Consider the following 15,809-nt stretch of genomic DNA (forward strand, 5'->3'; position numbering starts at 1 on the left):
TTTGGCTTCTGTTGGCAGAAGGCAGAGGTGTGCCCCAAGCGCTGGCAGTTGTAGCACATGATTGGTCCTCGTTTCCCTCTAGGTGCTTCTGTGGTGATGATGCAGCCGCAGAGACGTGTGACTCCCGAGAGGTCAGCTGGCTTCCCATCGTGGCTTGCCGACAGGGTTACAACAAAGAGGGGAAATTTCTTGTTCTTATCTGCTGGAGAGGTAATCTGTGCAATATTTTTGACTGGAAGGCCAAGGTCAGATAAATCCCCAGAGATGTGTTAGAGTGATGCGTTTGCTGGGAGCCCCCGTATTACAAAGCGCTGGGCTTTTGCAGTGGTCATTGGGAAGGTGTAATACTCCATTTTCTGGTCGGTAAATATGTTGGTCAAGCACTTGTAGTCCTCTGGGGTGGTGAGCATAATCTTGGCATGGTCCTGCCTGGGCTTGATTGTGTAGGGGGAGGTGCAGTATTCATCCAGTATCTCCACCAGGGCCTTGTGAGTGGCTAGGTTCTTCAGGATGATGGGAGGGATCCTTAGTCGCTTGGTGGGGGCTGGAGAGGTCTCAGGTTCAGGAGCATTGGGGTCTTGCGGGGGGGCCTCCCTGTCCTGGATATCTCCGAGAGCCATATAGCGGTTTGAGGTTGGAATTGCGCTACCTGCGGGGGGAGGGCGGGCAAACTTTGCTGCTTTCTCTGGTGTTGTTGGGCACGAGTCGCGTCCCCTCTTCGTTTTAATCTGCCATTGCCCGTCGTCTTCGGTGGCAGAGCTGGGTTGAGCCATGGCGTCCTCCTCCATGATCAGTTGGTGCAGCTGGATGGGGGGGTTAAGGGGTTCAGGCCCTTCTCCTTCCCTTCTTTGGCGCGCAGCCAGGCCCCGGTCAAGCCAGGGAGACGCAGGCCCAGCACCTTAGAGGAGCGGGAGAGAGGGCAGAGCGGGCTGGGGCGAGTGTCGATGTGCGAGATAAATCAGGATAAATCAAGTAAAGCGCGGCTAACTAGGCTGTATTTGGAGTGATAAAATCAGTCAAGCAGCGAAAATTTTAAGCAGGCAAGCAGAGCGCAGGTGAGCAAATTGGAATCTGAAAAGTAAAATCAATCAGGCAGTAGAAATTATTCCACAAGCAGAGCGCAGCAATTACAATTACAAGGCACAAACTGTAATTATTATCACGTTTTGGAAATGGATTGGACACAGTGCAGCAATGCCATATTGCAATCAGAGCGCAGCAATTACAAGGTAAGGAAATTAGTCAGTCAGGCAGAGCTCAGCAAGTCAAATTGCAATCAGTAGCAGCAAAAGTAACAAGCAACAAGCAGAGCGAGAAAAAACGAAATTCAGTGTAAAGCTGTTAAAGCAATGAAAAAGGCCAGATCTATCACAAAGGATAGAAAATGGCGCCTACTGTGTGTCTGGGGAATCAGCTGATGCAGTCGTCCGTGGTCGGCTCGGCGAATCCGCTGGTCAGATCAAGTCCTCTGGGGGCCGTCTCGATCCTGGAAGCAAATGGCAGCAAATGGCGGCAAATGGCGGCCGGGGCGCAGCTCCGACGTCCGAGCACCCAAGAGAAGCTAGCTGGGTAGGGGCGACCACTTCTCCGTCCCCTCCTTGGTGCGCAGCCTGGCCCCGGTCAAGCCAGGGAGCGCAGGCCCAGCCCCTTGGAGGAGTGGGGAGAGAGCGTGGAGCGAGGAGCGAGGGGAGGGGGAGGGGGAGAGCCCTAATCAGGTGCTGCCATCAGCGTTGACGATCGTCACGTCAGGTGGGCGGGGAAGGAATTTATACCTCCCCCCGATCCCAGCCCCGGCCGGAAGTGACGAGCGGGACCCCAAAGGGGTCTCTGGATACTAGGCTGCCCAGTGTGCCATCCTGTGGCACTAAAGGGGCCGCCCTCTTATGAGGGTCCCCTGCAGGGACGAGTCAGTCAGCCCGCATTCTGACTGGTAAGAGAAAGAAAAATGTGTTTGATGCCAAGAAGGTGCCAAATGCGATATAGCCACCCTGTGTAGGTAGGAAGGAGGGCTGCACCCCACTGAGCCAGGATATTTTTAAGGGCCGCTCCCAGTGCCAGCGCTATTTGGCTCACTCTACGTGACTTAAGATGGTATGTGAGAGTGTTGGGTAGGTCTAAAAGGATGTAAGCCAGGAAGCAGGGAATGGCTGCTAAATTAGCTCTTCCCCTAGACCTATGTGGTAGAAGCCAAAGGCGCGGAGATACTCCCCCGGGAGTCGAAGCCAGCGCGGTACAAACCTGCAAATAAATAAAAATAAAAAATAAACTTGTATCAAAACGTGCGTCAATATCTTTGAGTACCTGTGTCCAGTAAGTGGTTAGTGTGGGACACTCCCACAGTATGTGTGTCGGGGTACATGGCGACCCACATCTGCGCCAACAGAAAGGATCCCTTGTCCAGTTGCCCCTATGAAGTCTAGGAGGAGTGAGGTACTAATAGGTTGTTATTTTGTTGGCCGTCTCTATACTCGCAACATTACGCAGCATGTGCCTAGCTCTATAGTATATGTCTTCCCATTCACGCTGTGTGAGCCTGCGCTCCAATTCTCGTTCCCACCTCCTTTGACTCTGAGACTCGTGGGGCGCTGGGGCGTGCCTTATTAAACAGTATAACTGAGATATGAGGTGAGTATCAGTAGTTTTAGATAGCAGCCACTTCTCGAATTTTGTGAGGTGGCTTTGTGCCTGGGGGCGAACACAGGGATGCATTACCCAGTGCCTAATTTGCTGGTATCTGTACCGTTCGGTTTCGGAGAGTCCCTGTTGTGAACGGAAATCCTCAAAGGACAGTGGGCCCGCCTCGTCAAAGAAATGGCCGATAGACCTACAACCGTCCCTGAGTAAAGATCTCTGCATCCATCCCAGGGTTATCCACTGTGGAAGTTAACGGGGGTGGGAATGTTGTTAGAGCTCTTCTCTCTGCTGTTTTGTGCCATGTTGCTAAGGGGCCTCTTGTGGTTGGCGAGAGATAGAGGCTCTTGGGTTGGGCTGATGTAGGTAGAAAAGGGATCTTCCATAGCGACTGGCCTGCCACCGCCTAATCCATGAAAAGCCAATGCTTTTCGGACTCAGGGTGCGAAGACTCTATAAACGCCTTGATCTGAAATGCCCAGAAATAGTCTTGCGGATTTTGAACCCTGAGACCACCCTCCACTGGAGTCCTGTAACTCAGCTCTCATTGTATTAGATGTCTCTTATCAGCCCATATGAAACATTCCACCTCTCGCTGCCAAATGCGTATAGCGCCCAGATGAGGTTCCAGCGGAAGGGTCTGAAAAAGAAATAGTATCTTTGGTAGTATGGTCATTTTTACAGCCGCTATCCGACCTAGCCAGGACAGCTAGTGCAGTCGCCAACGGCGCAGGTCTGCCAGGACTTGGTGAAGTAAAGTGGTGAAATTTAACGCTACGGTGTGTGGTGTAGGTGCAGTAAGTTGGATCCCTAGATATGGTATAGCTACCGGAACCCATTGGATGGGATAGGTGCTTTGCCGTTCTGTTAGTGGGGAGGGGGGGGGGGGGGTTCAGAAAGACTAAGGGCTTGTGTCTTATGGATGTTAATTTTGAAGCCCCCTGCCAGAGGAAATTGCTCAAGCTTGGACAAGAAGGATGGGAGAGAGATCCGAGGATCCTCCAATGTAGCTATCGCATCGTCCGCATCTAAGCAAAGTGCATGTTTGTCTCCTCTGAAGTGTACTCCAGCAATCTGTGGATTATCGAGGGTAGTTTGGGCCATTGGCTCCATATATAGGGCAAAATGTAAGGGGGGAAAAAGAGCAATCCTGTCATGCACCTCTCTGAATTGGGAAGGAACTAGATGTATATCCGTTCACTCGGACTGTTGCCACTGCTCTGGTGTAACCGCTGAAAATCCAAGCTATGAATCTATCAGGGAGCCCAAAGTACCGCAGGGTCACCTCGAGGTATGTCCAGTGTACCCTGTCTTATGCTTTTTCCGCGTCGATAGAGAGGGGCATGGGCTCGGTATCAAAGCGCTGGGCTTTATCTATTATGTGGAGCAGTCTTTTAGTGTTATCTGCACAGTGAAGATTGAAAAACCCTGCCTGGTCCGGATACATCAGGCCGGGAAGAAGAGGGGAGAACCGGGATGCAAGGATCCCGGTAAACAATTTTAAATCAACGTTAAGGGAAATGAGCCTATATGAGGGACATTGACGCTTATCCTTTCCAGGTTTGGGTATGTGAAACTCCGAGGCCTCTAACATAGTTTGGGAGAGAGAACAGGGGCTAGTTTGGAGCAGAAGGTTTTATAAAATAAGGTGGTGAAGCCGTCTGGGCCTGGGGATTTGAGCGGTTTCTGCTTAGAAATGGCAGATATTACCTCTTCTATTTTAATAGGGGACGCAATGTCCTCTGCTTGTCTTTGCGTTATTGTGGAGGTAGGTACTCCCTGGAGGTACCGGGTTGCGGCCTTTGGAGTAAGGTCTTGTGCTTCATTAAGTCCTGCGTAATAGTGGCGAATGTTTCAGCTATCTGCTGGTCAGTAAACCTCTTTTATCCCATAAGGTCAAGCACGGACGCAATTCCAGATGCCTATCTCTGTATCCTCAGTCTATGGGCTAACAATCTTCCTGACCTGTCCCCTCCCGGAGTAGAAGGTATGGCGGAGTCTACGCTCGTCGTACTCTGCCCTGTCAATATCTAGAGTGGCTAACTGAGAACGTGTGGCTTCTAGCCGTCTCAAACCCTAGGGGCGCTGGTCCCCTGATGTATACGCTGTAGTTCCTGCGTTTGTTATGTCAGGAGCTATTTTTTCCTTGCGTATTTTAGCATCTGAGGCTGTGATTGCTATAAATTCCCTTCCAACCACTGCTTTTAGGGGATGCCAGAGGGTAGCTATGGGGGTCTCAGGTGTATTGTTTAACTCCAGGTAGTCCCGCAGGGTCTTGGAGATCCTCTGGACCACCTTGGGACAATGTAAGAGCGTGTCTTGGAGGTGCCAGGTCTGTGACGGGGGCTGGATACTTGGCAAGGAGAGCCAGAGTGACCGCTGAGTGACCTGAGAGTGTACGTGGTAGTATCTCTGCTTGCTGTGCTGGATAAAAGGTCTTAAGCTTTGTGTGCTCAAGAAATAGTCGATCTTTGCATACCTCTTTTGAGAGTGTCAGTATAATGTGTATTCTCTGGCAGTGGGGTGTGTGTCTCTCCATAGGTCAAATAATTCTGTATTTTTAAATGCTTGGTGTCCCTCATCCTAAAGTCCCCCGGTCTGTCCCTGTCTCAGGGCCGATATGTCTAGGGCTTTATCAAAAGCTATGTTCAAGCCCCCTCCCAGTAAGAGCGACCTGTCGGGGGATGCACTAACGTCTTGCACCACCTTTCCAATGTATCCCTATTGCCAGTCGTTCGGGACGTAGACTGAACCAATTGTAAGTGCTTGTGAGCCTATGTGGAAAGAGTACGCTAACTATCTGCCCTGAAGTTCCGCTTGCTTGGGTCCTAGCTTTCCAGGAAATTTGTTTGTGATGAGGATGGCTACTCCTGCTGTTTTTGTGGATAAGGAGGAAAAAAGCTGCTGGGGAAAGATCCTAGAGTGGAGCCAATGTGTATCCCCTGGGAGGAGATAAGTTTCTTGAAGGAGGCAGATGAAGCTTCCGAGTGTTCAAGATTAGAAAGGATAGTGCACAGTTTTATAGGGCTGTTAAGGCCTTTGACATTCAAGGTGAAGATTTTAAGAGTCTGTGGCACTGCAACAGTCGTGAAGTGAGGCGCCGTGGAGAAGAGGAGTAGATACTATGGGTCGGTATCAGTGGGACAGTCCGCTTAGGCCCATGACGTAGTAGCCCGGGGGACCAGTGAGACGTGTGGACAGATTGGGAGGAGGGGCGGGGACCAAAAACAACCCCAAATAAACATAACAAACAGACAACTTTTTTCACAATTGTATTATAAATGTCCTGGGTATGTATACCCATAGGAAGAGGGTGGAAGTTTTCCAGACCTTCATGCCTTTGCAGTACTCTCAGGCCTCCACCCTTTCTACATGAGTCAGTGAGGTACCGTTTGGGTTCTGTGTCCATAGGATGTCAGCAAGTCCATTTAAAGGCTGCGGGCTTCTCATGCCGGCCCGGCAGAGTCCTCCCCAAGGAACGCCAGGAACGCCTGGCGCTCTTTGGCTATTGTCTCTGGATCAGGGCGTAGCCGAATTGAGTTGTGGCCTACCGTTTTCCAATTACCAGTTTTTCGCCCTCTGTCCGATCCGGCAGTAGATGGTGGGCTTGCCAAGGGGTCTTCCTGGACGTTCAGTAGTTGGCAAGCTTCCTTCACTGAGCGAACTTGCTGGATCTTCCCATTGAGGCGAAAGATGAGGCGGAAGGGATGCCCAAGGAGTATGGGATTTTGAAGTCACGAAGATGTGATGTGATCGGCCGGAATGCCCTACTTTTCTGGAGCGTGGAGGCCGCAAGGTCCTGAAAAAGGAGAGGCTGATGTCCCTGGTACAGGAGTGGGCGACTGTCCCTGGCTTTTTGAAGGATGCATTCTTTTAGTTGAAAATCGTGAACACAGGATAGGATGTTGGCAGGCGGAGGATCTTCTCTGCCCCACCCGGTGTGTGCGGTCAAGTTTGATCTTCAGTTCTTCGGGGGCCTGCAGAATCGATCTAAAAAGGCAGTCCACAAATAAAGCTAAATTCTGACCCTCTACTCCATGTGGAATACCCCGAATACGTATATTGTTAAGCCTCGAGCGGTTTTCTAACTCTTCAGCATGTGCTTGGAGATCTAGATGTTGGTGCCTGAGGTGGATAACTTCTTGTTGGAGATTTTTGATCTCTTCGTATCTACTCTAGCTCTGGGTTTCCAGCGTATCAACCCTGTCCCCTAAGGCAGCAATATCTTTTCTCACCTCACTGATCTCCTACGCAAGCTCAGTCTTCATTTGTTTCAGGTCTTCCTGCAGGGAGGAAAATAGGGTTGTAATAAATGCGAGTGTGAGTGGAGCCTCTGTGTCTCTGAAATCAGTTGACTCCGGCTTTTCTGCGTTGCTTGCGCCGGACGTCTTTAGCAGTAAGTCTTAAACCAAACGGTTCTTTTTTCCCCTTGTTGGCTGTCATATTAAGAGGGCGGATGGGGCGTGTGTCAGTTGGACCTCTGTGCCCGATCCGCTAGATATCTCCCCTGTGGGGAAGACGAGGAGGGTCGTCTGTCCCAGGAGTCAGTCAATGATAATGTTCCTACTTTGGTGTTGGCTAGGCTTCCCCGGAGATGCTTGCTATGTAGCTGGGGGAGCGGGGCCTCAAGGTCTCAGCAGGGATGCAACGGTCCCATTATGCAGCCTCATTGGCCTTCTGGCGCCAGAAGGCCAATGAGGCTGCCAGATGCAGCACCAGTGCTGCAGCCCCCCGGGCTCTGCTGGGTCACAGACGCCACACAGCCCCGGCCTGCAGCCCGGTTTTCGTGTCTCCGTGGTGGTAAAGGGTGCTCAGGAAATCCCCCTCTGCTCACTCAGGGGTCTCTATGCGATAGAGCCTGTGCATGCGTTGTAGGCCACTTCGCGCCTAGTCAGCAGTCAAGAGCCTCCACTAAGGTCATGGCGCAGCAGCAGGGGGAGGAGCTCTGCAACACCCCTTCAGGCCTCACATTCTCCAGTTGCAGATTGTCCGTGGTACCCCTGTGAGGTGTGGTATGGATGCAAGTTGCTGCGTCTCCAACCGCACGCTAGGCTTCCCACTTTCAATGGCACCTCTGGTTACTCAGCGAGGAGGCTGGGCCGCTCCCCTCCTGCTCCCCCACGCCTCTGGCACATAGATGGGCCCACAGCGTTAAGTTGTGCTCTCTGTAGTGTCCGTCACCATTGTGCCCTGTCCCCGATGCAGTCCCATCCCTCCACCTTGATCTCCTTACCCAATTGATGGGTGTTGCTAGGGCAGGCTAGGCAGATTGCAGGGGCCTGATAGGGGAAAGCATCAGCATGTCTTTTGGCAGCCCAGGAGGACGCGCTCACTGTAGTCCACTCAGCCAGTCTCTTCTGCCTCTAATGCCCGCCCGTGGGTCCCTACTCCCTTGGGCCACCGTACGATTGTCTGCTGCCCTCATGGGACCTGGCAGGAGGCTGGCAGGCTCCCCAAAGCATGTGTGATATCTTGACCGGGCCTCGGTTTTAGCCTCCGCAGGCTCCGGCAATCTGCTACAGGTCGACTCACCCCCTCCACACCAGAGTCGGAGGCTGTCGTTGTTACTCCAGCACCAGGGGGACTCTCTTCTCAGGCTACGCCGATGTCACCAGTTCGACTTGCTGCCACTTCTCTGAGCTGGACTTCCGTCCCCTTGCTGCTTCTCCGGTCTATCGCTGAGCCACGCCCTCTTAATCTTCCTTGTCCCGGCTTTTTGGTGGCGGGGCCTCCAAGTGCCGCTTCAAGGTCAGCGGGGTGTCCACTCAGTCTTACGCTAGCCCCATGGTGATCGAGAACAGCTCCCACGGAACAGCTGCACAATGCATGGGCTAGTGGCCTGGTCGGTAGGATGGAGCGACGAGTAGGCATGTCCTACTCAGTCGCCATCTTGGCACCCCCCCCCCCCTCTTCCCCCTCCCCCCTTGTGACTTTAAAATCTGGCCTCCGTCGGCTTGGCTCTGTTCCTATGTGTTGTAGCCCCTGGGGGGCAGAGCGACTCGGGTAGGACCTCCACCGGCATCCCGGTGGACTGGTGGGTGGGCAAGGCCTTATGGCCTACCTGCAATCGGCCCGGTGAGGGGCGACAGCCCTCCGGAGAGGCCTACCGTCTCGTTGGGGGAGGCCTCAACTTCACAGCGCTCAAGGCGGCGAAGAGAGAAGGTTGTAAGCAAACCATCTGAAGCTGACAGCCGGGAAACCCACAATAAGCTACTCCAGCAACTCAAACGAGATGGCAACACCAATCAAGCAGCCAGAGATCACAGACAGATGATTGGTTGTCCCGCTTCATCTATTGCCTCTCACTTGACCCCCAACCAATATAAGGGCCACTGATGGCTGTGGAACCCCACCAGAAAATGAATCCCAGCGGCAGATCATGTGCTTTCCAGGGGAGCCCATCCCGAGTGGTTGGTACTCATTTGGTATACTAGCCAGTGACAAAAACCCTAATAAGTATCAGCTGTTTGACCCCAGGTGGGGGAAATGTTTGGGTTGCTGTTTTTTCCTTTGGAATGTTACTTCTACTTATCTCTGTGGTCTTCCTCCCTATTTCCGTCTTACCGTTGCTCAATTAAACCCCTCCTTTGAGATCAGGTGCTCCTTTCTGGGGGTGGTATGCAGTCCCATCTTTTTCCAGGTAAAAGTGTGGCGCTAAAAATTATGTCCGAGGCTTTAATGCACCGTCTAAAGGCTTAGCACTAATTTTCTATCTTAGGTTCTCCAAATGTGACATCAGCATGCAGGGGTGTGGAATTTAATAAAATATCTAATTGTCCATGGGGCAGGTTGGTTCATAAATCTACTTGTCCTGTAGCAAAATCCAATTGCCCCATTGTTGCTATGTAGTGCAGCGACAAATTATGGCTGCAATCTCATCATATAGAAGCTTTTCTGATAATGCTGTGCTCCTGTGACGTCGTCCACACCGGCGTGCAACAAAAGAATTTTCCGAAAGTTGCTGACGCAGGGGATATTCACAAGGTGAGGAATCCACTGGCAGATGTATCTATCAGAATGACCTTTTGTGTTTATTGAAATTCTGTCTCTCTGTATTGGCTGGGTTTACTGTGAGTGATCACGAGACGCACGGACAAGAGAATACTCTCTGACCTCTACACCTTTTTAAACATGTTGCGGTCCCCATTAAAATCAACAGGGTGTGCCAGATGCAAAAGGGAATGTGGGAGACCCTTTATTGATGAGGAGTGGGATGGCAAACTACACAGTCGCCTTTAAACATTACCAGTAAGGAAATGTTTCTGAAGATAGCATATTACTGGTACCTTACACCCGCTAGAATGGCTGCGTGGACTCCGGAGGGGGACGACTGCTGCTGGCAACACTGTGGCCAGCGGAGCACACTCACTCACCTTTTGTTGCGATGCCCCAAACTACAATCCTTTTGGAAAGGGGTGCTAGAAGTGATAAACACCTTTTATATCACGGATATCCCAAGGTTCCCCATCTATGTATTACTGGACTCCCAAACCACCTCACCAATCCTTTGCGCTACCCCCTAGGGGTAGAGCTATCACTCTAGCACTGGGGGCAGCCAAACCCCTTCTTCTCAGTAAATGGAACACAGAAACTATCCTGACACACCTAGACTGGCTACACAAATTGTGGGATATAACAGGGATGGAGAAGCTGATTACCGTGGCAATACAGCGTCTCCCTCTGTTTGACAAGATGTGGCTACGCGCACTCACATACCTATCTGCCGAATTTTTGGAGTTGTCTTGCCCTAAATACCTGATTAAGAGCAATAACTACTCACAATACATTGAGGATGGGCAAACAATGCTTAATAATTAAATCTGTACAAATATTAAAACTACTAAATGAAGTTATAGCAGCGGGATGTGAACAACAATATATAAAATGCATCAATAAGTTACGTTTTAGATTACATTTTTGGAATAATAAATAAGGAGATCTAAAACCTGACAAGTAATATTCAGAAACACTGGCTATATAGCTGAACACTAGGGGCCACTAACCAGCGCAGATTAGTACCTTTAAACCAACAAGGCCTAGGCTCACAATCTGTAGACGTGAGACATGCCAAGGAGACAATGTGTAATGTTTTTATGGTAACAGAAATGTAAAATGCACCTACTGTACTGCCCGACGCTGCTCTTTCATTTGCAAAGGTCTACATTATTCATGAAAGCCCTAAACGCTTATCTTAGCCCAAGCACTTCATAGAACATTAATACGAGCTGCATTCTGTTCAGTATTACCAATATAATCCATTAATGATATTCGATGTTTGATCAAAATGTCAAACATAACTTTTAGAAACACTGTTTATCTCTTCTTGAGCCATGGAAGGCGCCTAAAATAATTCCTTTCTTATTTCTCCCCACTGCACTGACTGTAATGAATTAAACTTCTGCAGTCCTCGGGCAGCTACCTCGCACGACAACGGGATTTAAGTATCTGGGCATGTTCATGTCACCCTGCTCAAAGAACTCCTGGGCACACAATATCAACCCGCTAATTACTTCTCTTAAAGACGAGAAGGCAATCTGGTCTCCCCTCCTTTCTTTTAAGGGCTATCGACGATCTTTAAAATTGACTCATTGCCCAGAATACTTTACATTCTACAGAGCTTGCTTGGTTCACACAAGTTAATGCCATACACAACAAATTCCTCTGGAGCGACGGGGCGGTCCGGGTTGCACCGAGTACTGCACACAGTCAACGTATATCGGGGCAGCGGAAGTGTATGCCTACTACGCGGCCTCCCATTTGTTATATAAATGAGTGATTGTATAACTCGCCAACAGATCCAGCGTTTGCGCTAGAATATATGGCAATGGAGGGCACTCCCCTTCTTCAGCTCCTATATAGGATGCAGAACCTGGACTTCTCCCCCCCCCCCTCACCCCCCCCCCCCGACAGGAAGCACTGTGGTCCGACTTTGGAGGTATACGGTCAAGCAAATGGGACGGCGGGCTGCCTGATGCAGACGACCTCGTTGTGGCACGGTACACACCTTTGCTCGGTGTCGGCCCTGGCGGGATTTCTTGGGTGGGCCTGGTGGGTATATCCACTTTAGGTGATGTAGTACAGGGGACAGCCTTAAAATAATTCCCAAAACTGCAGACAGTTTCATTTACATAAGAATCAATTTTATAAATACATCCAGGTGAGGCACGCTCTCAATCCCTTAATTCAGTCGCTGGATGGCTTGCCTGAATTCTATGTCAGGACCGGAGGCTTCAGATTATGCTTTTTACCTTCTTCGCAGATTTATTCACAAAACTTGCAGCAGCCAAGAAGCACATAACATTAGCCCTACCTCAAACAAAAGGTATGGCAAACAAAATGAAAAATGTCCAACAACTACATCTCCCATGAGCATCATAAGGCAGTCCATAATGTAGTCCTTCCTCAGTATCCACTGCAGCTAGGTAGGACATCCCCTTCATGACCACTTCCTCTTTCTTCGCTGCTTCACAGCCAGTTAAGTGGTTTTTCCCTTCTCTCCTCACCTTTTTCGTGGTTGTGAGATTATTTGGAGGTTTTCATATTGTCTATTGCATCTTTTCTTATATGTGGGGTTGCTATGGTGCTCCGTTTTCATTTTCAGAGCCCATTTTAGTCGCCGGAGCATTTTCTGTCCCTACGCGACTTTGCCCGTCTTCGGTCGCCTCCGGCCACTAGGGGGAGTCAGAGCGTCTCGTTCTCCTCTGCGCGGTTTCTCGTCAGGGAGCCGCGCTGAGGAGGACGTTTTCTGCCATTACTCCCTCTGTCACCTCAGCGAGACGCTCGGTTTTCCGAGTCTGTATAGCCCCACACAACATTTTAAACGCCCCGGTTGGGGTCCGTATTGCGGCTTGACCGCGTTGCCGCCTGCAGGCGAACAAGGGCACCTGGTGTTCTTTTTCTGCTTCCTTAATATTGACGGCTAGCGCGCAGGGAGGTGACGAAGGCCCGGTCTTGCCAAAGAGGGCCGGCGCGCTAGTGCGGTGAGTGCCCCCGCTATTCCCGGTTCCACTGGGCACCTCCTGATGGCAGCCTCGCTCTGCCCCAAATTCTTGTACAGGCTATAGCCTGCCTCCCTGTCCCCCAGGCTAGCTCTGGCCTTTTCTTACTATTAGGACACTGTGTTAGTGACAGGCACCTGGTGGCGATGGGGGATGAATATTATGAGGAGGAGGAGTCGCAGGGCTACCTCAATGATGATGAATTTTATCAAGCTGTGGATAGCTCTATTTATAGGTGCGTCACGGAGATTGTGGGTCCTATGGAAGAGCGCCTCTTCGCACGCATTATACAGGAGTGGGAGAGGGTGACCCAGGCACACCGAGGGGTTCCTGCTAATCCTACGACCCCGACGGGAAGTACTCCCCCGGCCCCTAAAAAACCCTGTAAGGATGGGGTGTCGAGTGGGGCGCGCGGTGTGGACAAAGACGCCTTCGAAAGGTTGAGCGACGCATTCCTAGCTAAGGCGACGGATCCCGCCCCTGCGACCTCACAGCCCCCGGGCCCTTCGGGATCCGCAGGTTCAGCTCCCTTGTCTCCCGTTCAGACCTCCCCGGCAGATACTGATGATGAGGAAGGGTTGGAGCATTCTTGGCGGCCTTCGGGCTCTGCCGCCGAACTTCCACAGGATAGTTCGGGTATGTTAGACCCGGATGAGATAATGCATCCAAGGTCAGCAGCCTGGACCCCTGGGGAGAAGGTGGCGAAGTTTGTCGCTGGCCGCCTCCGCAAGCCCTTAGAGAAAGAGGCGAGGAGCTGTTTGCGTGGGGAATTGTTGAATTGATGATGGACACATCAATGTAGGTTAAAAGTGTAGTTTAATCCTTAAGTAAGCAGGTACACAACTGACAGGTACTCAGTCAGCGTCAATAATGAAAACCAGTGGAACACGGTACAGTACATTCCAAAGAATGTGGAATGAGCACTGTTAAAGGTAAATTACACAACATAACACATCCCCTTTGGAAGGCAAAAACAAAAGCATAAAAATGATCATAACAAGCATCATCCCTTTCCATTGACAACAAAAACAACAAAAAAAACAAAAAAAAAACAGTACATCATTTAAAGTGGAAAACTTTCAGAAATGTAATCAGCCAACCAAACAGGAGGCCTTCTTTCACGCCTAGAATTCCTGTTAGAGCTGAAAGTTTCTTGACCAGCACAACTTGAGACAGGAAGACTGGGAATTGTCAAACTAGTCGAAGCATCTGGATCAGCTAAACCTGAAACAGTAGGAACAGCTAAGTTAAAGCTAGCAGCATTTCCACTGGAGATATTAGCATTAGATGACACAGAAGAAGTTGAACCCATCAAATCCTCCAAGTCAAACAAATTAGAGGATTTACTGAAGGAGTGCAAAGGAACAGAATTAGATAAATTGTTTTTGTTGAAGGAATCCAAAGGATCAGAAGAATTATTTTTGTCAAGAGAATCCAAAGGATCACAACATTTAGCAATTCTCTTAAGGTTCCACACTCGTCCATCAGTAAGGCGAACAGAATTGTTCATAACTTCCACAACTTGCATAGGCTCATAAAAACGACTTTCCTCCTTTGGAGTTTTGCCAGGTTTTTTGACTCTTACCCACTGACCAATAACAATGTCAACATTTTTAACATTGTGCTTTGAATCATACCAAATTTTACCCTTTAGATGCGAAGCTTGACTTTTTTCTTTTACAAGATCTTCAGACCAATTAACGACATTGGATTTGAACAACCACCCAGGAGTGAATTTTGTTCGTGGATTTCTACCACGCATAAGAACAAAGGGAGGAAACCCAGTTGCATCACAAATAGAGGTTCTATAAGACCAAACCATTTTTAATACTTGAGTTTCCCAATCCTTATTACTAGCAGACATCTGAATGGTGTTTTTAATGACTCGGTTGAAGCGTTCAACCATGCCGTTGCTGTTGGGGTTATATAAAGCAGTGGTTTTGTGCTTGATGCCTAATCTATCAAAGTACTCTTTAGCTTTACTGGACATAAACTGAACTCCATTGTCACTTAATAAAACAGAAGGAATTCCTTCTAAAGTGAAAGAATTGTCTAAGAACTGTAAAACAGTATCAGTATCAGCTCTGTTAACAATCTTTACAAAAGGCCATCTAGAGAAAAGATCCATCAACACTAGAATATACTTTTGGTCATCACCAACGGGACCCATAATGTCAATAGCTGTGTGCTCCCACGGCGAACTAGGTTCCACCATAGTGCCCATAGGAGGCTTACACAAGACCAAAGATTTATCAGCAACTTGACATGATTTACAATTCCTCACAAATTTATCGATATCAGCATCCATTCCAGGCCACCAAAATGAAGTTTTTACAGTGCGTTTGGAACGGACAATTCCAAAATGTCCTTCATGGCATAAAGCCATGATAGAAGAACGCAACGTTTTGGGAGGAATTACCCTTTCACCAAACCAAATGTTACCTTCCCTGATACTTAGATCAAATCTGACCTCCCAAAAAGACTTCAAGGGATGATTGCTATCCACTTTCTTAGGCCAGGAACCAACTAGATGTGATCTGACCGATGTTAATTCATCATCATTGATATATTCTTCATCCCATTTCTCTTTCACTATACCATTACCTTCCAGGTCTTGTACATACGCAACTTGAAAGGAATTCCACAACTCATCTTCACATTCTACAAGCTGCTTGGGCATTCTAGACAAAAAATCAGCTATGCAATTTTCTTTACCAGGTACAAATTCCATCTTATAACTAAAATCTTGCAACTTGATGGCAAGTCTGGCTACTCTTGCAGAAGTATTAGTAGTTCCTTCAGTGGTTAAAATTCTGAGTAACGGCTTGTGATCACAACGTAAAATAAATTTTGTCCCCCACACAAAAGCTCTAAAATGATTCACAGCCCACACACAAGCTAAGGTTTCTTTTTCGATAGTCGAATACTTTTCCTCAGTAGGTGATAAAGACCTAGACGCATAAGCCACTATTTGCTCTTTTCCATTCAATCCAACTTGAGATAAAACGGAACCCAAACCTTTGATGCTGGCATCAGTAGTAATAATGGTTTGTGCTTCTGGATTAAAACTTTTTAAAGAAGCAATGTTTGTGATGCAACTTTTTATGTCCTCAAAATCCTGTTCACACTCCACTGACCATACAAACTTAGTCTTATTTTTCAAAAGTTGTCTAATATTAT

This window comes from Lissotriton vulgaris, chromosome 7 (assembly GCF_964263255.1).
Source record: "Lissotriton vulgaris chromosome 7, aLisVul1.2, whole genome shotgun sequence".
In the NCBI taxonomy this organism is placed as follows: Eukaryota; Metazoa; Chordata; class Amphibia; order Caudata; family Salamandridae; genus Lissotriton; species Lissotriton vulgaris.